Raw genomic sequence first — 27,630 nt, 5'->3', positions numbered from 1 at the left:
AGCATTCCCTGCTTCAGTGGCTGCAGAGAAAGTACTCTGCAGAAAGTACTCTGCCTGGACCCCAGCTTTGCTCTGGAAGAACTGCTCCTTCTCGTGCATCGCCTTGCTCAGAGTGTGTCTCAGTGTTCCACCTTTTAACCATGTGGGGAGAGCTAATATGTACCAGGTGTTTGTAATTAAGATCAAGTGCCTGACCTTGCCTGATCTTATTAGTGGAACATGTCCAATGTATTGAATGGGCAGTACTCCTTTCAGCCTCAGATCTCCTCTTCCTCGTCTCAGTGTTTGTGTAGAAAAGGGGGGAACTGGGAAGTTGGAATAGCCTATTAAATAAGATGGGACAGGGGTGTTTTGGAAGGGGGATACCATGTCTCACGATCGGGTGCTCCTCCCTCAGTCACAGAGGATCCCTCACCCAGGTGATGCTCCCACACTTGTCCACCCCCAGGGTCTGGATGCAAAGGCGATGGCTGTGCCCTGGCCACCTGAACAAGGGATCCCTGGGGTCTGGGCAGTAAAACACCATCTGGTTTTTCACAGGGTGGAGAAGCGAGGGAGGATCACCTGGGAGGAGGGTCCTCAGGGATTTTGAGTGGGGTGCCTGCAGGCAAGACATGGTATCCCCCTTTCCCTATTGAAGATCAACCTAGCCCTCCCCGGCCTTTATAGGCTATTGTATAGCCATAGCCCTCTCCTGCCTTTTTTCCCCACCTTTTACCTATGACGGTACTAGGACGAAGAAGAGGCAACTAGGAGTGATGAACACTAAAACCTAATTTCACCACTCTAGTACTGGGACGAAGAAGATGTATGTAAAGTGCTTTAAAGATCAGGCATGTCCCTTTAATTGTGGCCAGACAAGCCCAATTGAAGACTCACACCTGCAACCTGTCAAGGGGTTGCAGGTGTATAAAAGGAGAGCCAAAAGTAGCAAAGTGACCAACAGGGAGGTCTGGGTGGCAGAGACCAGCAGGGGACCCATGTCATGAGGATGCAGCCATGGTGGGACCTGGGAGGAAACGAGAATGGCAGTCGATGTCCCAGAGACCTGTGGAAGCGAGCAGAAGCTGGGCTGTTAAGCCGTTACAGGTGTGGGAGCTTCCATTTTGGAGAGAGAGAACAGCTGAAGCTGCGATCGAAAAGAGAAGATGAAAGGACGCAGCCCATCTCCATGCCAGATCAGCAGAGCCGCTGGCGTGTGGAGGACCACCTCCGGGAGACGAGCGGGGCTCACTGAGGCCGGCCCACTGACATGAGAAACAGAGGAGGACAAGCAGAGTCCCAGAGAGGAACGCGATGGCCGATGAGTGTCAGGGAAAGTCAATCAGGACCGGGGCGCTCCTAGCGGGCTGTGCATAAGCAATCAAGTGATGTATGCAGTTATTGAATACCGAACTGAATGAAACTTTGAAACAAAACTGAATTACGTTTATTGAATACCGAACTGAATGCATCTTTGAAACCAAGCTGAATTACATATAATGAATATTGATGTGATGGCAAACGTTGAAAGAGAGTTAAAGTCAGCTCATTGTATGCAGAATTGAATACAACTTTATGGTCAAAGCTAATAATAGATGAAAGCAAGAGGGAAAGTGCCCATTTCCCAACCACTTACGAAAAGAGCACAAGCGTGAAGGAAGTGCAATCGAAAGGTGGGGAGAGAGAAAGACCACCACAAAGTGAATTTTATGAATGAATATGGTGCGGCAAGCTCAAAGACTGACAGAAAGTGTGTCACACGTGGTGGCAAAGCCAAGGGGCTAACCAGGAGAAACCAGCAGGGTTTGAAAGTGTTCACAGATCAAGTGGCCAACAAAGAGAAACACGTGAGAGTTCATGATTGCATGACCTGTGATGGGTGGACCGTGTAGTCTGACAGCTGTGCCTAGACCAGTGAGCCCTAAATGGTAAAAGTCAAAGACATTGTGAAATAAACCAAGAAGAAGCACTGTGAGTGAACTGGTAAAGCAAACCAGAAGGAGGGTCAAGTGGACCCAGATTTGTGTTTAACTTTTGAAAGACTGACCCCGTAATACAAGTTGCTACACTGAAAGCTTGGGTAAGGGAATTCTGAGAGTTAATGAACTACAAAATCTGTCTTGAGGACGGAGCCTCAAGAGCCCTTTGTTTAGAACTGTGTTCCATTGAACTTGGGGTAGGGAAACCCCTGTATTGCCTTGAACTCGGAAAAGGTATTCTTGAGACTTTTTAATGGAACTTTCTTGAACTTGGGCAAGGGGTGCTGAAGAAGAAGCTAAAAGCTGGAAGAAGCTCAGAACTTTATGTTGATCACCATTTCTTTCATTATTGACATCCTTACACATTGTTTAGCATTAGTTGTGAGGGCGAGGTTTGAACACAGACAGACTTTTAAGTTGAACTCTTTGACTCAGACTTTCCTTAGTTTCGTTCAGGTAGGGAAATACCACTTTAGCATAGGGCAAGATAAGCCATCTACCATCTTGACATTGAATATAATACATTATTTATGTTTGAACTTTGAATCTGTTCTCTGTGTCTTGTTTCATAATGCCTTTATACAGCGTAAGTCTTCATGTTTTGTTTCTTGGAGGCATCCCTGGCTAGAAGAGTGTTAATGTCCTTATCTGGAGGACTCGCAATGTGAGGAAGTCTCGTCCTCACCTTTCTCCCAAACAGCAGTTCAGAGGGACATTTCCCTGTCGTTCCATGGGGTGAATTCCTACAGTCGTGAAGTATGTTAGACACCGCCTGATTCAGTGACATTAAGCGCAACACGTTTTGTGGAAGCACCTTCTTCAGACTGCCTATGAACTTCGCCATCATGCCTTTGGCCTGACGCCATAAGGGTTCGTTTTTTTGTGTTCCCATATACTGCATGAACCGAGCAAATTCCAGACTGCTGAATGGTGGTCCGGTGTTTGCTTTTAGTACCTCTTGAATGCCCCATGCCGAGAAAATCTTGTCCAGCTCAAGAATCACTGTGCTAGCTGCCATGGTTATTAGCCTTGGATGTACTATGAAACAGATGACATGCTTTCATCGTGTTTTCCACCATTGCATCTATTCCAAGGAACCACATGGTGTCTCTGATTTGACGCTTGGCGGCCACCATTCCTTGATGACCTTCATGGGCCAGGTGCACGACCTGTTGTCTTAGATCAACGGGTATGATGATTTGGTTGCCTCCCATGATGAGGCCTTCCGCAGTCCCTGACTTGCTTTAAAACGCACAGTTCTTATGTGATATCTTCTGTATTTCTAGTCTCTTTGAGACTTACTTCTCTCCATCTCCTGGATTCAATTACTTCTCAAATTTTCCTTAGCGTGTTGCCCTTCATGCTGTGTTCTTTGACTATTTTTGTTGTGAGTGGCTTCGGAGGCCCTCGCTGGGTGAGAAAGTTTACATATTCTACTGCCATGGACATTTTGGTTGAAAAATCTGGGAAAGAGTGTTGCGATATGAAATCCACCGGATTATATTCTTTTCCTGGTTTATGGATGATTGTGAAATTGAAATCCTGCAGTCTCTGGCCTTATCGCTCAATCCTTGCCAGAATCTTGCACTGAGAGTTTCCCTATATAGTCACTAGGGCCTGATGGTCAGTTACTATACTGAATGGATTTCCTAAGAGGAACATCTGAAAATACTCACAGGCCCATACATCTGCAAGCCCTGACTTGTTGGTTGAGAGTACCTTCTCTCCACATCTGACAAGCTTTTGCTGGCATATGCATTTACCGTTCTGGGAGCTTCTCGCCCTGGACAGTGTTGAGCTAATATAGCCCACCGGACTGGCCTCAACCATCAGTTCTGTGCATTTTGTCGAGTCGAAATATGCCATATGTTCCGTTAACGCAATGTCGGTCTTATTCTGCGTGAGCGCCTCTTTGCACTTGGGAGACCACTAGAAATTCAACGCCCTGCTTGGTGACTTCCCTAAACGGGACACTGGTGGTGGCAAATTCCCTGAGGTATTGACTGCAATAGCTTACCATTCCTAGAAATGACCTGACTTCACTGGCGTCCTGTGGGGACGAAATCCCTGAGATGGCAGCCACTTTCCCTGGGTCAGGGCTCATCCCTCTGTGTAAGAAAATGTCTCCAAAGAACTTGAGGTGTGGTTTGTGAAAAGCACATTTCACAAAGTTTACAGTCACCCACGCCTATGTCCGTGTGGTGAATACTTGTTGCAGAGCTTGATTGTGTTTTTCAGTAGTGGCCATGAAGATCAGATTGTTGTCACTATAGTGGAAAAAGTTCCCTATGTGACGAATTACCTTCCTGATGCTCTCTTGAAAAATCTCAGTGGCTGAAGATATGTCAAAACAGAGCATCTTATATCTGAATAGACTGATGTGCGTGGCAAAGGTGCTGAGGATTTGGACTTTTCTTCTAATTTAATCTGATGGTACCCCTTGTTTAAGTCGAGCTTCAAGAATATCTTGGCTCCGTTTAGTAGGCTGATCATATAATCGAGTTGCATTCCCGGATGATTTGCATGCTCAATCGCTCTGTTGGCTTGCCACATGTCCACGCAGATGCATAATTTACTTTATTTATTTCTATTGTGCTCCAAAAGACCCAGAGGCTTAAGGGTGCAACGAATAAACACAGACAAACATGAGAACAGACAGAGAACACAGGCCGGAGAACTACATACTTTAATGCGACCCCTTATTTAGGTAATGTTTTCATTCTATAGATTTCGCTAGAGTTCCTCGTTAATACGAGTGGACCGGCGAAGCCAGACTGTGGACGTACTTACTCTAATACACAGTTTTTCTGTTCCTCACTTTACATAGTGTTATACGTACGGCGCCTCAGATTCCAACCCGGACATCAACGCTAACGGGTTTACTCTTGATCATCGCACAAAGCCGCCCTTTTCTTAGCAACCAGCAGTTGTCGATTTGCACATAATTACACGAGGTAATGCCGCCGGCAATGGCGTTGATCTATTCTACTTACGTATGAACCTTAATCAGCCACCCTGACTGCAAAAGGTATAAGGAAGTGATAGTTTTCTACTTTTTGTTCTCCAGATTATTTTCCTTGGGAACAAGACAAGCAGCTAAGGTGGAGTTTTTTGCTTCACCGTGATTCATACTACGATCAACAAGAATCCGCTACTGATGACCCAAACACAGCTCAGTGACTGAGACAACGACGATGGGTAAACCGTGTACTATACAGTTGCTTTTAGCCTATACGTCGCATGTCGGGAGTAATCTACTTACAGGTTTTTGCGACTCGATTATGACATTATCTAGACTGGTCAGTTTTTAACCATGCAATTTAGATTTTCCCGCCAGAGCATAGCACATGCTCATATGTCCGAATTTTAGCTCAGTGACTGTTGTGATGGTGCAAACCTGAGAAGTTATATCTCAAGCAAATTTGTGTTCCATCCTGACCAATATAGATGGTTCTGCGACTTAATATAAAAGTCAGCATTAGACACATGGACATTTACACCATTGTCTGTTCTATTGCAGGAGAGGCCCCCAACTGCTGGTACATAAGAGAAGATTGATGGGTCCTGTGAAGTACTACTTCAACAGGATACTTGGTGCCCATTTGTAGCGGCATGCTTAATGAGGAGTTGATTAGATGCTCCCCCACGCGTACATTTGTTTTTTAATTGGTTATCAGTGCATTCTGCTGTTTTCAGACAGCCCCTGAAGGCTTTCCTATACACTTTGTTTACATTTGTATGGAAAGAAAAAATGTCGGGATGGTTTTTGATGTAGTAAGAATGAGTATGAGTGAGAGATGAGTAGCACAAATGGAGTGTTTGATGTGGTAGACTGCTTTAATTTGCACAGCACAATACACTTTTCTCTATGACAAAAAAAGGGGTACAAATCAAATGCCCTGAATATGATTAAACTGTCTGTTACTGCCAGCACTGTATAGATGGCCAACTATTGAATCACGGTCATTTGCTAACCCATGCATTTTGATTGTGTTTTTAAGATTGTATTAATTCTAAATAAAATGTGTTATATTTTTTGACAACTGCCTCGTTTGGAGGAGGTATCAGTTTCTCTTAACCAGTGTTTGGTTGGCATTCACCTCTAAGCAATAGAGTTGCTCGCCCCTAGATCTGTTTTGTTTGTTGGTAAAGGTTCCTCAACCTATTTGAGGGATCGCTAGTTGTGGGCTTAATTTCCCTTGCACCACTTTCTTGTTCTGTTGGTTCTTCGGTAGTGGCCTTGAAGATCAGAATGTTATCACCATAATGGAAACAGTTCCCTATGTGACGAATGACCTTCCTGATGCTCTCTTGAAAAATCTCAGCGGCTGAAGATATGCCAAAACAGAGCCTCTTATATCTGAATAGACTGATGTGCGTGGCAAAGGTGCGGAGGATCTGGACTGTTCTTCTAATTTAATCTGATGGTACCCCTTGTTTAAATCGAGCTTTGTGAATATCTTGGCTCCATTTAGTAGGCTGATCATATAATCGAGGTGTATTCCCAGATGTTTTTCATGCCCACTCGCTCCGCTGGCTTGCCACATGTCCACACAGATGCATAATTTACTTTATTTATATTGCGCTCCACAGGACCCGGAGGCTTAAGGGTGCAACAAATAAACACAGACAAACATGACAACAGACAGAGAACACAGGCCGGAGAACTACAATAATGAGAAAGGCAGGAATAGAGAAGAGTGTGGAAAATTCCATATTTGAATAAAAGTGTTTAAATCCTTTTCCTGAAAGTTGCAATAGATTTAGTATCCCTGAGATCAGGGGGGGTGGCATTCCAGGCCTTAGGCGCAGCCACATAGAATTTGCCCCTCATTACCTGAGTAAGATTTCACTTTGGAGTTTTTAGCTGATTAGAATTATTAGACTGAAGGGTCCTGGTCTTAGACGTATTAGTCAGTGCCTCAACTAAATAGCCGGGGCTGGTGCCCTTAACACATCTGTGAGTAATCACCAACAAACGAAAGTGGATCCTGGCTTCAATTGGCAGGCAATGTAGGCTGCGTCTAGTGTCTGATACATGATCTCTCTTCTTCAGCCTCACAATAATCCTGACCATACTATTTTGTAGCATTTGTAACCGTGCAATATCAGCGTTGGCAATTCCTACCAAGAGACTACAACAATAGTCAATTTCTGACCCTACAATTGCCCTGGCCACAGTTTCACAATTAGTCAGAGATATGTAAGGCCGCAGTTGTTTAAGCAATTTGATATGATATGCGGTAGAAGACACCAAGCTATTAATCTGACCTTTCACATTCAGACTCTGATCTAAAACAACACCCAAGGTCTTCACCTTCTTAGTTTCGATATAACACCCTTCCACTAAGAAATGTCTGTACACTGATCCTTTCCATGTTAAGCGCCAGCCCATTATTCATCATCCATAACTGGATGATTTCATAGACCTCATTGATGGTTTTTACATCATCCTCATGCACTCCTGACAGCTAGATAACACATTCAGTGTCATCCGCATAGTTTGTGAAATCTATGTGATTCTCTTCCAGTAACTAAAAAAAAGGAACAGTAAAAATATTATATAAGGAGGGGGATAAGCAACCTCCTTGAGGCACACCCTAATTCAGTGGTGCTAGGGGGAGGCTTCAGCCAGCTCACTTCAAACTCTACAGGAACAATAGCTTAAAAAGAACGCATCGTCCGAAAAGAGTGATACCTTCTTTAACCTGGTGACCAACTTAGTGTGGTCTACCAGGTCAAAGGCGGCTGATAGATCTAACAGCATCAACATCACTGGTAGCCCCTTATCCATGAACTGTAAATACCTAGATTTCAAATGCTGCAATTCTGTCTCTGTTACATACCCCTGCCTGAAACCAGATTGCCATGTGTTCAAGATGTTGTATTCATTGAGATATACGGAAATTTGCAAATACGCCACCCAGTCCAGAATCTTCAGAAGAAACAGGCTATTGGTGATTGGATGGTAATTTGCCAGAGTTGCTGGGCACAAACCAGGCTTCTTAAGCAAGGTGGTGATCCAGGCGTTCTTATGTTCCAAGGGGACATGATTCCCCTACGAATTAAACATTCACAAATGTACAAAGTGTGCCCATCAATAGAGGGGCACATTCCATAATTTTCAAGGCTGGACATGGATCTCCTTTACAATTGGTAGGTTTTAAGCTAGCAATGATCAAGGCAAGTTCATTTTCCGAAATAGATCTAAAGTTGAATTGATGCACTTGTGTATCGGACGGCCGATTCTGATTCTCTACAGGACTCGCTTTCACAGTGCTGGCTTTCCTGTTACTCTCGATGTTCCTTTTTATATTATCTAGCTTCCCTAGCATGGCTACTTGGATCATAGTACACCATGCAGCATTCTTAACAATGGTGTCTGATTTACCCTTACAAGTGGATTCCAATTCCTTTATGTTTTAAATAGTTCTTTAGAATTGGAATGTGCACTCCTGATCCTAACATTGTAGGTAGTATTTTTGGCTGCAATAACTGTCAGTTTAAAATCTTTTACTGCACCCCTATAGATATCTTTGTCAAGGGATCACTGTGAAGCTCTCCATGCATAAAAACATTTATTTTTCTTGGCTTTCAATTTTTGTAGATCTAACGAGAATCATAAGTATTTTTCTTCTCTGTAACCAACTTGGTTTTTAATGGGGCTAGCAAGTCAGTGGCTTCCTGGATATACTACCTTTATATGCTCTGGCAATATCATTCGCTGTTACAAGTCCTGCCGCTGTCTGTGTCAAGAGTGTTAGCCACAGCACCAAGGCCTCTACTGTAAGTTTTTTTAAATTCCTAGCTAATATACTTTTCTTTTCCTCTGCTTTAGTAATAATAGACTTTTCTAAAATTACCCAGCAGTGTATACAAAAAGTGATCTGACCATGGACATGGTAGAACCTGTAGGCCTTCAATCTTGGTATTATGTGAGGCTATCCAATCTAAAGCATTCCCCTTTTCATGTGTTGAGGTAAACATGTTGCTTAAAGCCTAAATTGTTCAGGGAATCTTCCAACCTCTTGGCTATGATGCCATTGTTATTGTCCAACCATGAATAGCCAAGGACTATTGCTCTGGTATTGGGTTTCAAGATGGGCATCAGGATAATACTTAGGTTTGCTCGCAAAATCAGACATGGACGTGGGGGATCGATACAGTAATATCATAAATAAAGCACTTTTGGCATTAGTCTGGATCTTAATATGTTTACTTTCATTTCCGTCAATCGTTGGTGTCTCCACTTCCCATATGTGTAGATTTGATTTATAAATAAATGCCACCCCTCCTTTCCTTCCTTTAGCTCTATCTTGGTGTACCAAATTGTAGCCTTCCGGAATGGCAAGGGCCAAGGTGGGTCCTTCTGCATCATAGCTCCAAGTTTCTGTTAAGGCACATATATCTACATGTTCACTCTCAAAATAGGATGCAACTTCTATCTTGATGATTGTTCCTTTCTTGGGTACCGCTACATGTGATACCTATGGTGTTGAACCACTGGCTGGTTCAATTCTGTCATCATCTAGTAGGCATTTTATCTCCTCTTTGACCTGTGGCTGGAGGGGAATGGGGATCCTCCTCGGGAGTTGTGCGATCAGCACTCTGGACTCATTGATATGAAGAGTGACTGGATCTCCCTATAGGCATTCTAGGCCCTTGAATAATTCTGGGCAAATATGCGTGATTGATGCGTCATGCTGCAGGGCATATGTCACCGCTACACACTTCATCTAAATGGCTGTGGGGCAACCTAGTAGGTTGCTTCTGGGGATCTCTCCTTGTAGTACATGTAGTTCGGCAAAGGCACTTCTTCCTTTATATCTGAGTGTTGTGGAGAATGTCCTGTGATTTTGTACCGGACTTGTAAGGAACTCATGGTGGGAACAGTAAAGACAGACACAATTGATCACAGTTCAAGGGTGTTTATTAAACTGTATGCAGGTTGAAAAAATGCCTAATCACCTAATCTAAACCTAAATCTAAGATGGGAGCAAGCGTCGACCATCAAATGAAAATAAGGCAGTTCTAGTGGCATTGTGTCAAATAAAAAGGGCTATACTAAGAAACCTATTGCCAAACCTTACAACTAATACAAAAAGGGTGTGGGGTGGTTTTCAAGAAAAAAAAGAAGTGTTCACAAATAATATGTCAGGATGCGGTAGCTTGGGCCTCCCTTCCCCACGTTTTGAGCACAGGGTAAAGTGGGATCTTGGAGCACAGTACACACTTGAGCTTTTCCAGCACGAGTCGAAAGTACTGTTGCAGTTTATCAGGAGCCTCGATGGCCAAGTCCCTTCCACTCCCATAGTCTCTTGCCTTCGAGGTCTGACGTGTTCAACAAACAAATAAACCACAATGTTCTATCACACAGTACACGTTGGATGAGAATTCGTCACCCCTGGGCCCCCCTCTTCCAGGCACTGACCCCTCTTTACTTTCAGCCTCCCTCCTGCGGGCTCACTATGGCTTTTCCTTCACTCACAAATCTTAATGTCTTTTCAAAAAGTTCCAGTGGACATCCCTAAGCCAGGTTCACCTTTGTCAACAGAATGGCCCTCATTACAAGTTTGCCGGTCCGGAAACAACAGTGCCGGTAAGCTTGTCAGGTAAACAGAGCTGGTGTTAGTCCTTTCGCTGGTGAGTCGTGCAAAATTGTTCTTATCGGAAAGGGGGCAGGGGGATCAATGTTTTTGAATGTCCTACGTGGTAGGATGGGTTACTGTGTCTCACCAATCTGTGTCCCACTCCCACTCCCCGATGACCCCCTATCCAGGTGATCCTCCTTCATTGGTCCACCCCAGGAACTGGATCCAATAGCGATGGCCATGTCCTAGCCACCTGCATGACAGATCCCCGGGGACTAGCTAGGGAGATACCTTCAGGTTTCTCACATGCCCTTCACCATGCGATGTAGCCACATTTGTTTCACAGGGGAACCGGGAAAGAAAATCCAAGTTTCTCTGGTCTTTTCCCTTCCAGTGTTCCACTGTGAAACAACCGGGTTGTAGATCTAGAAACCATCGCATGACCCGAGGGTTGGACTCTTTACGTTGGCTAATCCAAACTAAGTGGCAATGGTCTGTAACCAGTGTAAACCTTCATTCCCAATAGGTAATATCTAAGATGTAAAATGGCCCACTTGATGGTTAGGGCCTCTAGTTACACCACAGCGTCGTTTTTTTCACGTGGGAACAACTTGCGACTGGTGTGTAGTATGGGATGTTCTAGTTCATTGTAAATTTGGGAAATGACAACTCCCTACCCTGTAAGAGGGGCGTACTTCTGAAGCACAGACTCTTCAAGTAATCAACTACCTTTAGCATTGGGTTTTGGCATAATGTCTGCTTTACGATGTTATAGCATATCTCGTCGTCATCGTTTCAATGAAGTTTCTGGGGTTCAGCATTTTTAAGTTTATCTGTTAGTCGGGCTGTTTTGTCCAGAAGGTTAGGGATAAACCGACGTTAATATCCTATTGAACCAAGGAAAGACCTAAAATCTCTTTTATTCTTGGGAGTTGGAGTATACAAGGAGGCATTCACCTTTTCATGTTGGGGCTGTACATTCCCATTCCCTATGAAAAAGCCTTGGTATTTCACGGCTGATTAGGCCAATCTGCATTTAGCTGGATTAGCAGTTAGGCCAGCATTCCTGAGGACTTTCATGATGGTATAAAGATGGAAGAGATGTTCTTCCCAGGTTTTACTATAAATAACAATATTGTCAATGTAAGATCCTCAGAAATCAGAATAGGGTTGTAGTATGTTATCCATAAGTTGTTGGAACATAGCTGGTGCACCGTATAGGCCGAAAGGAAGGACTTTAAACTGGAATAATCCTAGGGGCGGTTGAAAACGCAATTCGTTCCTTATCTGGCCCATATACGTGGACTTGCCAGTACCTCTTTGTTAAATCTAGGGTGGATAGAAGGTAAAGCTTTACAGTTACTTTAACATATAATCCATGCGCCCACGTTTTCCAATGCAAATGTTAGGAAATGTGTTTCTTTATTTTTAATATTTTAATGTTTCTGTTTTTTTCTTTTTGGAAATAGCAGTGCCCTTTGTGATAACATGTTTTTCAACGGTATCTCCGTCTTTCTCAAATCAGGGCTTGTTATTTTACGAATTCACAAAATCATAAATATATACTATTCACATTTTATGGTGTGTACAGTTGGTCTTAAACAAGTGCCATTAGGCCCAAGGGGCGGAGACCAGGAAAAGAAACTCAGACAAGAAGAAGCAAAATTGATATGCAAATTTCGTTCAGTAGAGAGGGGACTGAACTCCGATAACGAAATGGCTTCTTTTTTGTAATATGAAACCAATAATGATGTAAATATGTAAACATGTAAAAATGGCAATGTATGGTATTAGGAGATAAGAGACCCAACAAAGGGCAATATTTTCCTAACACAAATGTTCAGAACCAACTGCATTCTTTACGAATAGACTGTCTGACTAAAGTTTAAACAGGTACCCCACTTACTCCGCTTCATCAAAGCAAAAATAGTAGGCACAATTAATTTCAAAAATAAAATCACAAAGGGCACTGCTATTTCCAAAAAGAAAAAAAACAGAAACATTAAAATATTAAAAATAAAGAAACAAATTTCCTAAAATTTGCATTGGAAAACTGAGAAAGGGGTCATGCGTCTTTTTTCTCAGAAAAACGTGGGCGCATGGATTATATGTTAAAGTAACTGCAAAGTTTTTCTTTTTGTCTAAACGGAGTTGAGGAACCAAGTACTCCGTTGTTACTATTCCATGCGACCGGGAATAAGGAAACTCATATAAAAATACATTTAAGGGCGCTGCGGTCCGACCAAAGGAATACTCACCTTAAAGGTTCCTCACTTTTTGTCAAGCGTGGATAGAAAGGTGGCTGTTCCGAGTTTATCAATTAGGTCATCGATGCGTGGCATGGGATAGGCATCCAAGTCTGATATGGCATTAACTTGACAGAAGTCTATGCAGAATCTCCAGGACTGGTTAGGTTTAGTGACTAACACGATAGGAGAGGACCATGGACTTGAGGAGGACTCAATGATATTAGCCTTCAACATTTTGTTAATTTCCTCGATCACTATCTGTTTACGTTCCTTTGATAGACAATAGGCTTTTAAATTAACTACTTTGCCTTGAGGGGTTCAAATATAATGGTATGTACCTTTTACTCTTCATGGTTTTTCTGAGAATACATCGGGGAATGAGACCACTATGTCTTTTAGATCTTTTCGTTGTTGGATAGATAACTTGGAAGGAATTAAGTCAAGGTTATCTATATGTTTGGGAACCGGGCAGGCTTCTACTTTGGCATGGGTGGCTGACAGGTTCCCCTTCTACTCTTTTAAGAGGTCGATGTGATATAAGAGGACTTTCTGTTTTTGGTCTGGTTGGGCTATTTTATATGTGCACGTTCCTGTTTGTTCTATTACCTCGTACGTTCTGTGCCACTTGGAAATCAGTTTGTTTTGTGAGGTGGTTAAAAGGACTACTACTTTCTGTCCAATAGAAAAAGATTTTAAATTTACTTTTTTATCATAATTGGCCTTGGGCCTTTCCTATATGAGCAAGCCAAGTCCCGAGCCAACTTCATGTGTTCTTGCATTCTAGTGGCGGTTTGTGATATTGGAATGGGAGCTTCCTCTCTTTCTTCTCAGGTTTCCCAGAGCATGTCCAGGACATCTCTGGGTTCCCTTCCACAGAGTAACTCAAAGGGAGAGAAACTAGTGGAAGCTTGTTCTTTTTTTCTTTCTGCAAATAATGCCATGGGATCATCTGATCCCAGTCTTTCCCGTCGTTGTCTATCAATTTCCTTAGAATTAGTTTCAGAGTGTTATTGAACCTTTCTACTACACCATCGGTTTGAGGTTGGTACACAGAAGTTCTCATGGTGGTATGTGTGTTAGGCAGACTCACATGCAGTACCCTTTGGGAACACCACATGCAATTAAGTCTACAAGTGTCAGTACAATTTCACCTTTGGTACAAGCCTGTACTACACAGTAATGTGGTAGCAGTGGCCGAGCAGCCAGACTTATCTCAAGGGTAAAGTGAACAGTAGAACAAGTTACACAAAGGTCCAACAAATACAGTTATTTTGTTCAAATAATAATTGTTTTATCATGCCCGATATGGAAAGCTACAAACAGGAGACCCTAGTCAATTTAACAGTTGATCAATTGAGAGATATGTGTAAAGCTAGGAATATCACTGAAAAAGGCAAAAAGGTTGAATTGATAGAAAAGTTGTTGGAATACCAAAGTCTGAGGAGTGGGTCTGAAACACCTACCCCTGCAGCAAATGTGGAAAATATTGATGAGGATGCTAATGTTTCAGAGCCCAGCTCAAATGTTAAGGATGAGTTAGATGAGGCAGAAGAGTCTCACAATGTAGGCCCTGTTTTACCTCAACCTGCTCATGGGCCTCAACCTTTGACCATAGGTCCAACACTAAGTCCTGAATGTGTCTCTTTAGAAAGAATGAGACTTGAGTTAGAATTTAAAAGAATCCAAGCCCAAACTGAAAGCAAACATCAAGAACTTAAACTCAGAGAAATTAAGTTGAATCATACACTTCAAATGAAAAGGTTGTCTCTTGAAACTGGTTCTCTCCCAGAGTCTTCTAGGTCTTCCAATCCTAAGAGGACTTGCATGCCCAAAGATGCAGTAAGTATGTATGAGGTTAAAATTGATATTTTGCATTGGTTGGCTGCTTTTGAGTATAACCATGGTATTCAAGACATTACAGGGAATCCGCTGATTCCTTGGCTTTTTTCTAGTCTATCCCTGTTGCAAATGATGTGGTAATGGAGTGGGGGGATATAGACAGAAAGGAGTATGAAACTGTGAAACTAGCTTTGATAGCTAGGTTTGGGAAGACCCCTTCCCAGTATCTTAAGAGGTTTAGAACCCTCAAAATGCATGGTTTTGCCCCTTGGGCTACCTGGGTGACTGAATGTTTAAAAACGTAGATGGATGGGTTAAGGGTTACAGAGTTAACACTTATGAAGGTATGAAAAATCTGTTTATGTTGGAATCTATTTATGATGCCTGCTCTCCTGAGCTGAGACAGCACTTGGCTGACTCTAAGGAAATTGATCCAAAGAAGTTAGCAAGGGCTGCTGACTTGTAGGTTGCCAACATGGCTACTCACAAGGATTCTGGGGCAACTCAGAAGAAGGAGCAGGGAAAGAAGCACAAGAAAGATAAAAAAAAGAGAATTCCAACACCTCCACTCCAAAAGAGGGCCCCAAACATAACAAAGGTAAGCCACAAAGTAACCGAATCAGGCTAGTGTACCTCCTGGTGCCAAACAAGAAGGAGGTCAGAACAAACCCCCATTCATAAAGACATTTGGAAAATGTTATGCTTGTGGGTCAACTGACCATGTGAAAGGGGATCCCAGATGTAAGGGTAAACCTTCAGGGATCCACACTGTCTCCTTAGCCTTCTCCCCGAGGATGAAGTACCAATGGCAAGTGGAGACTTTCACTTACTGGCTACGGAACCCATGAAAGTCTCAGCCAGTGTTTCTTTAGTATCCGTGGGTCTGTGGGAACAGTAGAATTTAGATGTTTACAATTCCATTCCAGACAATACTAAAGAGTATTACAAAGACAGTGTTCTTGTGGATGGTCAGGAGACCCCTGCAATCAGAGACACTGGGGCCAGCATAACTGTAGTTGATGAATCATTTTCCAAGGTAGAGGATGTTGCTAAGGCACCTAAATACCTAACTAAGCTTGCTGGAGGCCCTGTCCAAATGCTTCCACAGTTACCAGCTCTCATCCAATGCAATGACATGACTGTCAAGATACCTGTAAGCGTGCAGAGTGAAGTACCTGGGAGAGTCCTGTTGGGGAATGACTTAAAAACTCTTGGAGTTGTATCAAGCACCCCCAGGCCTCCCAGCGAAGGGAAACAGGAGCAGACAAGGAAGGCCAGAGAGAGTACCTTAAGGGGCTCTCAAGAGGAGATTATAGAGGAAACTATAACTCCCAGTCCACAAGACTTACTGACTGCAATTTCCAGGAAGAAGGAGGAAAAGGGGAAACCTAAAACCTCCAGGAAGACACCAGCCAGCACTCCTGTGCTACCAACAAGGACATCCTCCAGAGGACTGTCCAGGATCACACCTGTGACCCCTCCACCAGCTGTGGCTGGGTGTGTGGCACAACCTTGTGTGATTGAATCAGCTGCTGACGAATCAGAGCTGGAAGAGGACCTTGCTCCTGTTGGAGATCTGGATCCTGCAGACCATCCTAAGCTGCAGTCTTTACTGGCAGAAGGTGGACCCTGTAGGGCAGACTTCAGCAGAGGTCAAAGAGAGTGTCCTACTCTTGAAGGACTTCGCCAACAGGCAGCTTCCCAGCTGGATGGGCAAGAGCCAGGGAAGCATAGGTTGTACTGGGAAGATGGCCTCTTCTACAGTGAACCAACTGAGTCTATCCCAGGGGACTACAGAAGATGTGCAGTGGCTCTTGAAAGCAGACTCCAGTTCCTACAGTTAGCCCATGAGATACCTTTGGCTGGTCACTTAAGTTTTAAGAAGACCAAGGAAAGGCTCTCTTTATATTTCTACTGGCCTAAGTTGGGGTCTGATGTAGATAGGTTCTGTAGGAGCTGTCACACTTGCCAAACCTCTGGCAAGAGTGGAGCCAAGAATGTGGCACACTTGGTACCTCTCCCAGTGGTGGGAGCCCCTTTTGAGAGGGTAGGAATCGACATTGTTGGTCCCTTAGACCCTCCAACATCTTCAGGAAACAGGTTTATCCTGGTTGTAGTAGACCATGCTACTAGGTATCCTGAAGCAATAGCTATGAGGACTGTTACAGCTCAGGCTGTTGCTAAGGCCCTACTTGATATTTTTACCAGGGTAGGTTTTCCTAAGGAAGTTATCTCTGAAAGGGGATCCAATTGTATGTCCCACTACATGCATGCCATGTGGAAAAACTGTGGAGTAACTTACAAGTTCTCAACTGCCTACCATCCTCAGACAAATGGATTGGTAGAGAGGTTCAATCGTACAATGAAGAGCATGATAGGTGCTTTAGAGGAACCCCTTAGAAGAAAGTGAGACCTTCTACAGCCATGCCTTCTATTTGCTTATAGAGAAGTCCCTCAGGAGGGAGTTGGATTTAGTCCCTTTGAACTTCTCTATGGTCATCCAGTTAGAGGCCCCTTGGCCCTGATTAAGGAGAGGTTGGAGAGTGCTCCTTCCCCCAAGCCAGTGAAAGTCACTGACTATGTGATAGGTCTCCGGAGGAGAATGTCACACATGATGGCAGAAGCATCAGATAACTTGAAAACAGGTCAGGCTCTGGTGAAGCATTGGCATGACCAGAGTGCCAACATGGTTGAGTTTACTCAAGACCAGCTAGTTATAGTTATGGTACCTACAAGGCAGAGGGCCTTACAGACAAATGTATAGGACCCTTCAAGGTTGTGGGAGTTAATCTCTCTTCTAATTTGACACCTGAACAACAGGAGGAGTGCAAGTTTCTGTTAAATCAGTTTGTCTCCCTGTTTTCACTACCACCAGGCTTGACCCCTTGGGGCCAGCATGATATTCTCACTGGTGACTGTTTACCTGTTTTAAAAGCAGATGTTACAGGATGTCAGACCATGTAAGATCCCACATAAAGGAGGAGGCCAACAAGATGCGTGATCTCTGGGTAATAGAGCCCTCTACCAGTCCATGGTCTAGTCCAGTTGTTCTAGTACCAAAGGCAGGATCCAAGGAGTTGAGAGTTTGTGTGGACTATAGAGCTCTTAATGCAGTCAACAAGACTAATGCCCACCCTTTACCCAGGACAGATGAACTGGTGGATAAACTTGGTTCAGCCAAGTACCTCAGTACATTTGATCTCACGCCAGGCTATTGGCAAATAGCACTGACTTACCATGCCAAAAAGAAAACCGCATTCTCAACCCCAGCAGCCCTCTACCAGTTTAAGGTAATTCCTTTTGGACTAAAGAATGCACCTGCTGCATTCCAAAGGATGGTTAACCAGGTTCTGAATCGGATGGAGGACTTCTGCATGGCATACTTGGATGACATTGCAGTGTTCAGCCCTTCCTGGAAAGAACATGTTGACCATTTAGGATATGTTTTGCAGGCTCTTAAGCAGGCCCATCTGACCATAGAGGCAAGTAAGTGTCACATTGGTCAGAGTAAAGTGGTCTACCTTGCACATGAGGTAAAATGAGGTGAAATCAGGCCATTGCCTAGCAAAGTACAAGCTGTACAACACTTGCCACCCCTACTACTCAAACCCAAGTGAGAGCCTTCCTAGGCCTCACTGGTTACTATCGGAACTTCATAGGGAACTATGGAACCATAGCTTCTCCCTTGAATGTGGTCTCCTCTGCCAAATTCCCAAAAAAAGGTCATGTGGAATGAGGAGTGCACTCAAGCATTGAAGGCCTAAAGAAAGCCCTTTGTCGAGCTCCAGTCTTAAGAGCTCCTGACTACAACCAAACCTTCATTGTGTAGACAGATGCTTCAAATACAGGTATATGTGCAGTTCTGAGTCAGCTGGATGAGAAAGGTAGGGAGCACCCCATTTGCTTTATCAGCAGGAAGCTGAAGGAACCTGTGATAAGGTAGGCACCCATTAAAAGAGAATGTTTTGCTATTGTGTGGTCACTGAAGAAGTTTAGACCATACTTGTATGGATCTACTGTTGTGATTCAGACTGACCACCAACCCTTGAGATGGTTTATGCAAATGAAAGGTGAAAACCCTAAACTACTGAAATGGTCAATCAGCCAGCAAAGGTTTGATTTTACCATTGAACACAGATCTGGTTGTCACCACCAAAATGCTGATGGTCTCTCCCGGATGTTTGACCGACTGGAGTAAGGAGATTCATCCAGGAGTGGATTAAATCCTCCTGTCCCTTAGTCTGGTGGGGGGGGCGAGTGTTAGGGAGAATACTCAAGAATATGCTAATTTCCCTTGCCTTTTGAGACCCCCAGCAACTTTGCTGGATTTCTAGGATTTGATTTTTTTTACCTGGGAAGAGTGTGAGCCTTTTTTCCCCACTCTGTCAAGGAGTTCCCCCCTTCTCACCTGAGTTCGATCTTGCTGGATTTCTTGATCGATGCCTTCTTGCGGACGGATCGAGTCTTGAATAAGGCTGCACAAGTCTCTTCCGACTCCAGCGTGCGTTCAAAGTTGCAGGATGCAAAGATCCAGGAATCCGGGAAATGTACAGAGTGTGCTTCTAGCACACGAGTCCAGGAATCAAGAAAGGAAGGAAAGGGACTAGGAATGGGGTTGGCTGGAAAGAAGCAAGGAAAACAATACCGTGAGCTATGGAGCACACGTCTGGTCACTACTTCGCAATAGCATTGAGACGCGCGGAGCCGCGGGAGGCGTGGTCTATTAATAGAACACGCTACGTCCAAGGTGTAGAGCGAGGAAGGTGTTTCACAGTGGACGGCCATGTTGGGAGTACAAGGGAGTGTAAGCCCCGTTGAGACAAGGACCAGGAAGTCCAAAAGGGGCGTGTTCTGTAGTTCATGACAGCATGCCTCCTCCGAAGACCCGTTCCTCCGGGTTTGCCCGGGTGTATAAGGTGAAATCTTCTGAGCAGTCGAGGGGCCTTGAGATTAGAAAGTGGTTTCCCAGGTTCTTTCACTAGGAGGATATCCTTTCCATTCAACCAGGTATTGAAGCTGACCCCGTTTATACCTGGAGTCACATATTCGGGATACTTCATATTCCAATTGGTTGTCGACCAGCAGAGGAGGAGGTCGGCAGGATTGCCGGGAGGATTGGGTGTAGGGTTTTAATAAGGATGTGTGAAATACTGGGTGAATTTTCTTCCAGGAGTCTGGTAGTCTGAAACTGGATTGATGGGAAATGGACCATAGTACCGAGGGGCCAACTTGTTTGGCCATAGATGTCGGGGTAGTAATTTCGAGGACAACCAGACTTGATCACCAATTGCATAAGAAGGACCTGGTCTTCTTTTGGAATCTGCATACCTCTTAGTCTGTTTTCTGGCCCTCTCTAAGTTTTCTTTGGCCTCCTGGTGTACGTTGATGAGGGTTTCTATCCAGGAGTCGACAGTAGGTACTGGTGTAGGATGAGGGAGAACAAAGGGTAGAACCGATGGATGGAAACCTTGGCTACAATACAAGGGACTGGTCTTAAGTGCTGAATGATCGGAATTGTTGTAGGCGAATTCAGCCACGGGTATCAGGAGCGACCAGTCATCCTGAACCTTGGTGGTGAAACATCGAAGATACTGCTCCAGGGTCTGATTAGCATGTTCTGTGGCTCCGTTGGTTTGGGGATGATAACCAGATGAGAGGGCGCATTGGATTCCCAAAATGTGACAGAGATGTTTCCAGAATTGAGAGACGTATTGAGGTCCTCGATCAGATATGATCTTGGAAGGAAGTCCATGTAAACAGAATATGTGTTCCAGGAAGATTCCAGCAAGCTCGGACGAGGATGGTAGCTTACACAGGGGTGTATAATGAGCCATATGAGTGAACAAGTCTATGGTAACCATGATGGTCGTGTATCCTCGGGAAGGTGGTAATTCCACAATGAAGGGCCTCATTACGACCCAGGCGGTAAGTTACCGCCTGGGTCGTACCTTTACCACCATGGCGTAAACTACGTTTACGCCATGGTGGTTGGTGGATTTACCGCCCCATTCCGAGGTTGGCGGGGCGGTAAGTCCCCAATCCCCATTTACCCTTCCCCATTCCCATTTTTGCCCCATAGGGCATAATGGGAGTGGGGAAGGCGTTAATTACGCCACCGTAAATTACGGTGGCGTAATTAACATCAAAGTCCCTTAGCGCCATGGATTTTACCACCTGCTAAAAGCAGGTGTTAAAACCTCCATGGCACTAAGGGACCTCGGAATCAGGCGGTAAGGGTCGGCGCTGTTTACGCCGCCGTAAACCCCTTACCGCCTGAGTCGTAATGAGGTTTGAAGTCTGTAGCAATGAATTCCCATGGCCTTGTTGGCAGTGTAGGTTGCAGTAGAAGAGCCGCCGGTCTCTTGTTATCATGTTTATTTTGACTGCAGATAGTAAAAGCTTTGATGTACTGCTGTACGTTGGTGTTCATTCCAGGCCACCAAAACTGTCTTTGTATGAGACGGAGGGTGTTCGTTATGCCACAATGTCCGGAGTGAAGGGTATCATGACAGAGGTTTATTATTCTTTGTTGTAATTTCTGTGTAGGAATGACCAGTGCATTGTCCTTCAATAAGTATCCTTCCTTAACTCTTAGGTTCCATGGATTCTTCCTTGAAATATCCTTCCAGAGGTCAGAGAATTGGGTTTGCACTCGAATTTCTTCCAGGAGGTTGACTGCTTGAGCTACAAAGATCGTGTGGGGAAACATCTTAGGATAGGCCCTGTCTTCAGTAGTTAAATAGTCAGGACGTCGAGATAAGGCGTCAGCAATCAGGTTTTGTGATCCGGAAACATGAGTGATTTGGAATTGCTACTGGGCAAAGAAGTAGGCTCAACGCGCCTGACAACTGTTCCTGCACTCCAACGACTGTAGAATTTGAAGATTCCGATGGTCCGTGCGGACCTGAACTGGATATCTAGCACCCAGAAGTAGATGTCGCCATTCAGTGAAGGCTTGGCGGATGGCTAACAGTTCCTTTTCCAGGACGGAGTAATGTGTCTCACTGGGAGTCAGGGTTCGTGAGAGGTAAGCAATGGGGTGTTCCAGTTTATCCTGAAGTTCCTGCTTCAAGACCGCTCCTATGGCGTAGCTAGAGGCATCCGTTTCCACTAGGAATGGCCGATTTATGTCGGGTTGGGCCAAGATGGGGGCTTGCGTGAACTCTGTCTTTAAACGTTGGAATGCCTTATTTTGCGGTGTAGACCAGATAAAGGGGGTGTCTTTCTTCAAGAGGGCAACAATCGGCTGAACAATCTCAGAAAAGGTAGAAATGAACTTCCGGTAGAAGTTGGCAAGGCCCAGGAAGGACTGAACTTGTTTCACGGACGTGGGAGCGGGCCATGCCAGTATGGCCTTTACCTTTGAAGTGTCCATACCAATTCCTTCTGGGCTAAGGATGAATCCTAGGTAGTGAACAGAAGTAACGTGAAACAAGCATTTTTCGGGTTTGGCTAAAAGTTTGTGTTCACGGAGTCGTTGTAATAGTGCCTTTACATGTTCTTCATGCTTTAGAGGATCCTTGGAAAAGACCAATATGTCATCCAGATAGACAATGACGAAGAGGAATAACATGTCAGAAAACACCCTATCCATAAAACGTTGAAAAACTGCGGTGGCATTAACTAGTCCAAAGGGCATGACTAGATATTCATAGTGACCAAAGGGTGTTCTAAAGGCTGTTTTCCATTCGTCTCCTTCCCGGACACGGATCAAATGATAGGCACCCCGGAGATCCAACTTCGTGAATATTACAGCACCTCTCACAGCTTCCAGGATATCCGAGATCAGGGGCAGTGGGTACCGATCTTTGAGGGTGCATTGATTTAAGCTACGATAGTCGAGGCAAGGTCTGAGTTCCTTGGTGTCCTTCTTGGGAACAAACAACAACGAAGCACCCGCTGGTGATTTTGAGGGTCTTATGGTGCCGTTTTCAAGGTTGGTATCCAGGTATTCTCGGAGGGCCTTTTTCTCTGGTTCGGAAAGAATGAACATTCTGCCAAAGGGAATCACTGCTGAGGGATCTGTATCTATGGCACAGTCTTCAGGTCTGTGAGGGGGTAAGGCCTGGACTATGGCAGTTGAAAATACATCAGCATATCCCTGATAGGCCTCTGGGACTTGTATGATATTGGAAACTATGAGTGGTGTTTGCTGGTCTCTTAGTGGTTCTTTAGGGGGTGTCGAGGAGGGATCCAGGAATAGACAGTGGGACATACAAAACTCTGAGCCTAGGAATAGTGATCCTGCTGTCCAATTGATATACGGATTGTGCTTCTGTACCCAGGGCATACCCAATACCATGGGGTAATGAGCTGACTTAATGATGTTGAATGTAATCCGCTCTTGGTGATGGTTTATGGAAAGCTGGATCTCTTTTGTCTGCAGGCTTATGGGTCCTGAAGTGAGGGGTCTTCCGTCGATTGCTTCCACCGGCTGCATGGTCCTTCGTGTCTCGTACGGAATATGATGACTAACAACCCAGTCTTGATCAATGAAAATTCCCATAGCTCTGCAGTCTACCAAGGCCAGAATGGGCTAGGTCTTATTCTTGGAGGGCGACAGGAAGGCCTGTAGTATCACCAAATTGTTTTGTCCAGGAGAATTCAAGGATGGAATTGATGTGGAGCAAACATCTCTCTCCCGAAGCTCTGCTCCATCTAGGATCGGAAGCGGGTGTTTCCCGAACGCCAAGGAGGGGCTAGAGGACACTCTCTAACCAAGTGTTTGTCTGAGGCACAATACATGCAGAACCCTGTATGAATCCTTCTCATCCTTTCTTGCGGGGATATAGGTACACGGAATGCTCCTATCTGCATAGGTTCTGGTTCAGAGACTGAGCCTGGGTTTGTGTCCGTTTTGGCAGTACTCTCAAAGGACAGCTTCGGAGGATTACCTCTGGATTTCTTCTTCTCTGCCTTCCTTTCCTGGATACAGAAATCTATTTGCATGGCAAGGTCCATTAGTGCCTGGAATGAGTTTGGGCGAGCCACTCTAGCCAACTCATCCTTAATCTCCCCATTCAGTCCTCTCCAGAAAAGGGTAGAACTTGCCTCAGGGGACCAATCAGCTTCCTTGACTAATTGGTTGAATCGCGTAACATAGGTGAGCATATCCTGGGATCCTTGCTGAAAGTCTAACAGGCGTTCCTGGGCACTATAGACCTGCTCTGGTCGGTCAAACATGGTGTTAAGGGCTTGTATGAAGTCATCATAGTCATCTAGGAGAGCATCGCCAGAATTAACGAGGGGCGTAACCCAGGTTAATGCGTTTCCTAAAAGGTGGGAAATTATGAACCCCACCTTAGCCCTGGGAGTTGAAAAGTAGTAAGGCTTAAAAGTAAAGTGGACCAAATATGAATCCAGGAATCCGCAAAGGGTTTTTGCCGACCCATCGTATTTGTCCATTATGCCGCCTAGCAACACACTTTCTTTTTTAGCAGAATCACGGGATAGAACTAATTGTTTGAGAGCGGCGTTTTCCGCCTTTAGATTCTGCACCTCGGTTGATAGCTCTTGCATGCCACGCATCAGGTCCTGGACGGCCGCTTCCATGTCCATATCGAATTCGGTCGGGTGGCGTCTCAAACTGTCAAGGAGTTCCCCCCTTCTCACCTGAGTTCAATCTTTGCTGGATTTCTTGATCAATGCCTTCTTGCGGACGGATTGAGTCTTGAATAAGGCTGCACGAGTCTCTTCCAACTCCAGCGTGCTTTCAAAGTTCCGGGATGCAAAGATCCAGGAATCCGGGAAATTTACAGAGTGCGCTACTAGCACACGAGTCCAGGAATCAAGAAAGGAAGGAAAGGGACTAGGAATGGGGTTGGCTGGAAAGAAGCAAGGAAAACAATACCGCGAGCTAAGGAGCACAGGTCTGGTCTCTACTTCACAATAGCATTGAGACGCGAAGAGCCGCGGGAGGCGTGGTCTATTAATAGAACACGCTACGTCCAAGGTGAAGAGCGAGGAAGGTGTTTCACAGTGGACGGCCATGTTGGGAGTACAAGGGAGTGTTAGCCCCGTTGAGACAAGGACCAGGAAGTCCAAAAGGGGCGTGTTCTGTAGTTCATGACACACTCTTCCATGTATTTTGATGTGTGTTTTACTTTTGTATTCTTTGGTTATGGAGTTTTAAAACAACTCCATCGGCATCATCTTTTTCTGTGTGTCAAGATACGAGTCTACCTCCCCTTTCTCCTCACCTGACTCCCCTGAGGTAGATCCTTGAAGGTCAGTCTCGGTCTTCGGGGGTTTCTTCTTCGTCCTTGAACCCTTGCCTTTAGGTGCTCGAACCTTCTTTTCGTGTAGGTAAGGTCTGGCCCCTCCGGAGGCCACCTTGGCAGAGGTTGAGACCTGCCCTAGGGGAACACCAGGGGGCCAGCCTCTGATCTAGGGAAAAAGCTCAAAGGCAGAAAAAACCCTAGTCCATAGATGGGTTCAGATGATGAGTTAAAGAGATGGCACAGATCTTCAGGTACAATGTCCAGGATACCAGTAACGTGGAAAACACAATCCGAAGCAGAACTGAAGAGAGGATACTAATAATAATAATAGGTACTGAGAAAGAAGAGAGAGCAGGGATGAACAACAAAGGTTAGAAAGAAGGAATAACAAAGAAAGATGTGGAAAATAAAGAATGAAGAAAATAGCGGAGAGCAGAATACAAGGAGGAGATAAGTTAACAGAAAATACTCACAAGAGGAGAAGCAAAAGAAAGGCAACATCTTATTAAGCTACGCAGAACGTGGCGCAGAGAAGCGACACCGTGGCCGCCAGCAAGAAGGCCGACTAAATGGCTGAGGCAGGATGCCGAGCGGACAGGGAGGTAAGCAAGGAGTACGGAAGGTTCCGTGAGAGAGGAGCCGGCGCCGACTACACAGGGCGGTTGGCGAGCTCGTGTAGCCTGAAGGAAAGGGTGAAAACCAACAGCCGGGAATTAAGGAAGGCGGAATAATAGAAATACGGAAACAAGGAGGATAGATAGAAAGAGAGGAATTCTAACGTAGTACAGGCTACTACTGGAGGGCTATAGAGGAAGCAACAACACGGGAAGGAAGAACGAGTACACAGGACTCAGAGCGTTGAACGAAACAATAACAGATACAACACGCCGAGTAGTAGGCGGGGCCTGAATTTAAAGGCACCGGCGCCATGTTGGGTGAGGACTAGAAAGTTCATCGAAGTCGGAACTTCCAGCGACTCCAGCATTTCCAGTCCTGGTTCCTGACAGTATGCCCCCTTCCTCTCGGGGGGCTCCAAGGCTTGCCCGGGTGGAGATGATGGAACCTTCTTAGAAGTCTGGGGGCATGAATGTGGCTTACCGGTTCCCAGGATCTTTCTTCCACTGGATAGCCTTTCCAGTGAACCAGGTATTGGAGTCGACCCTTGCGGTATCTGGAATCCACCAGGTATGCTACTTCATATTCTTTCGGAATCGGTCTTACCTGGGCACGACCCTTGTGAATGGGTCTAAGGAACGGATCTTCCTTATATTCCTTGAGCAAGGAGACATGAAAAACCTGATGAACTCTCTTGAGGTAGTCCGGAAGTTTCAGCTTATAAGCAACAGGGTTTATTTATTGTAGAATGGGAAATGGTCCAAGAAACTGAGGGGAACACTTTCCAGCATGAACCCATCTAGGTAGAAATCTGGTAGATAACCAGACTAATTGTCCTAATCCCCAGTTGGGATTAGATCCCCTGTTCTTATCTGCCTATCTCTTCTGAGTTTGTTGACTGACCTGGTGTGCCTTCTTGGCGAGTTCATGTACTTCATGTATTTCCTGCAAGATACCATCCAAGGCAGGGATCTTCATGGTTGGAGAGCTGAGCCCAGGTAAATGTTGGGGATGAAACCCATAGGTGCACAAAAAAGGACTCATTTGGATTGAGGTATGGAGTGAATTATTGTAAGCAAACTCTGCTTGCGAAAGGAAATGGTGCCACTTCTCTTGTTCTGGACTGCAGAAACACCTCAAGTATTGCTCCAGGCTAGGATTTAGCCTTTCCGTCTGCCCATTACTCTGAGGGTGGTAACCCGAGGAAAGGGCTCGGTGAATCCCCAAAGTCTGACAAAGCGAAGCCCAGAATTTAGACATGAACTGAGGTCCCCGATCGGATACTATAGTGCGGGTCAACCGATGCAGATGGACTATGTCTCAGAGAAAGACATCTGCAGTCTCTGAAGCGGAAGGTATTTGTTTGAAGGCAGAAAAGTGGGCCAGTTTACTGAAAGAGTCTATTGTGACCATGATTACCGTCATGTCGTCAGAAGGTGAGAGATCGACAATGAAGTCTGTAGAAATATGTTCCCATGGTCGTGACGGTAAGGAATGTTGCTGCAAGAGACCGAGCGGCTTACCCGTTCGGTATTTATTAGAGGCACAAATCGAGCATGAAGTAACATACTGGTACACATCCGTTCTTAAATTTGGCCACCAGAAACCTCTTTGTAGTAGTTCATAGGTCTTTCTAATGCCAGGATGTCCCGTCAAGTGAGAATCATGACACCAGGATAGGATGAGTTTCTGGAGACTCTTGGTGGGAATGAATAGGGCGTCCTCATGGTAATATAATCCATCACTACCTTGGCTGACCGTAGAAGGGAGCTCTGTGCAAGTCTGATATTGAGGTATCAGATCTTGGAGGAAGGAAGCAGTGGATGCTAAAACCTTGAGATTGGGGAAAATACGGTCATGTCCTTCTTAATTCCCTAAGCTGTTCCCAATGCTTCGTGACAAGGCATCCGCCTTCTTATTTTCAGAGCCGGGAATGTATGTTATTACAAAATCGAACTGCAAAAAAAAATAAGCCCACCGAGCATGACGGGCATTGGTACATTCCATCTGTTGGAGAACCCGGAGGTTACGATGATCAGTTCTGATCACAAAGCAATGGGTTGCGCCCTGTAGGAGATGTCGCCACTCTTGGCAAGCTAATTTGATGGCCAAAAGCTCTCATTCCAGGACTGAGTAATTGCGTTCGCTACTGATA

The sequence above is a fragment of the Ambystoma mexicanum genome, chromosome 2q (assembly GCF_040938575.1).
Source record: "Ambystoma mexicanum isolate Mex_15411 chromosome 2q, UKY_AmexF1_1, whole genome shotgun sequence".
NCBI classification, from domain to species: domain Eukaryota; kingdom Metazoa; phylum Chordata; class Amphibia; order Caudata; family Ambystomatidae; genus Ambystoma; species Ambystoma mexicanum.
This window is presented reverse-complemented; position numbering follows the sequence as displayed.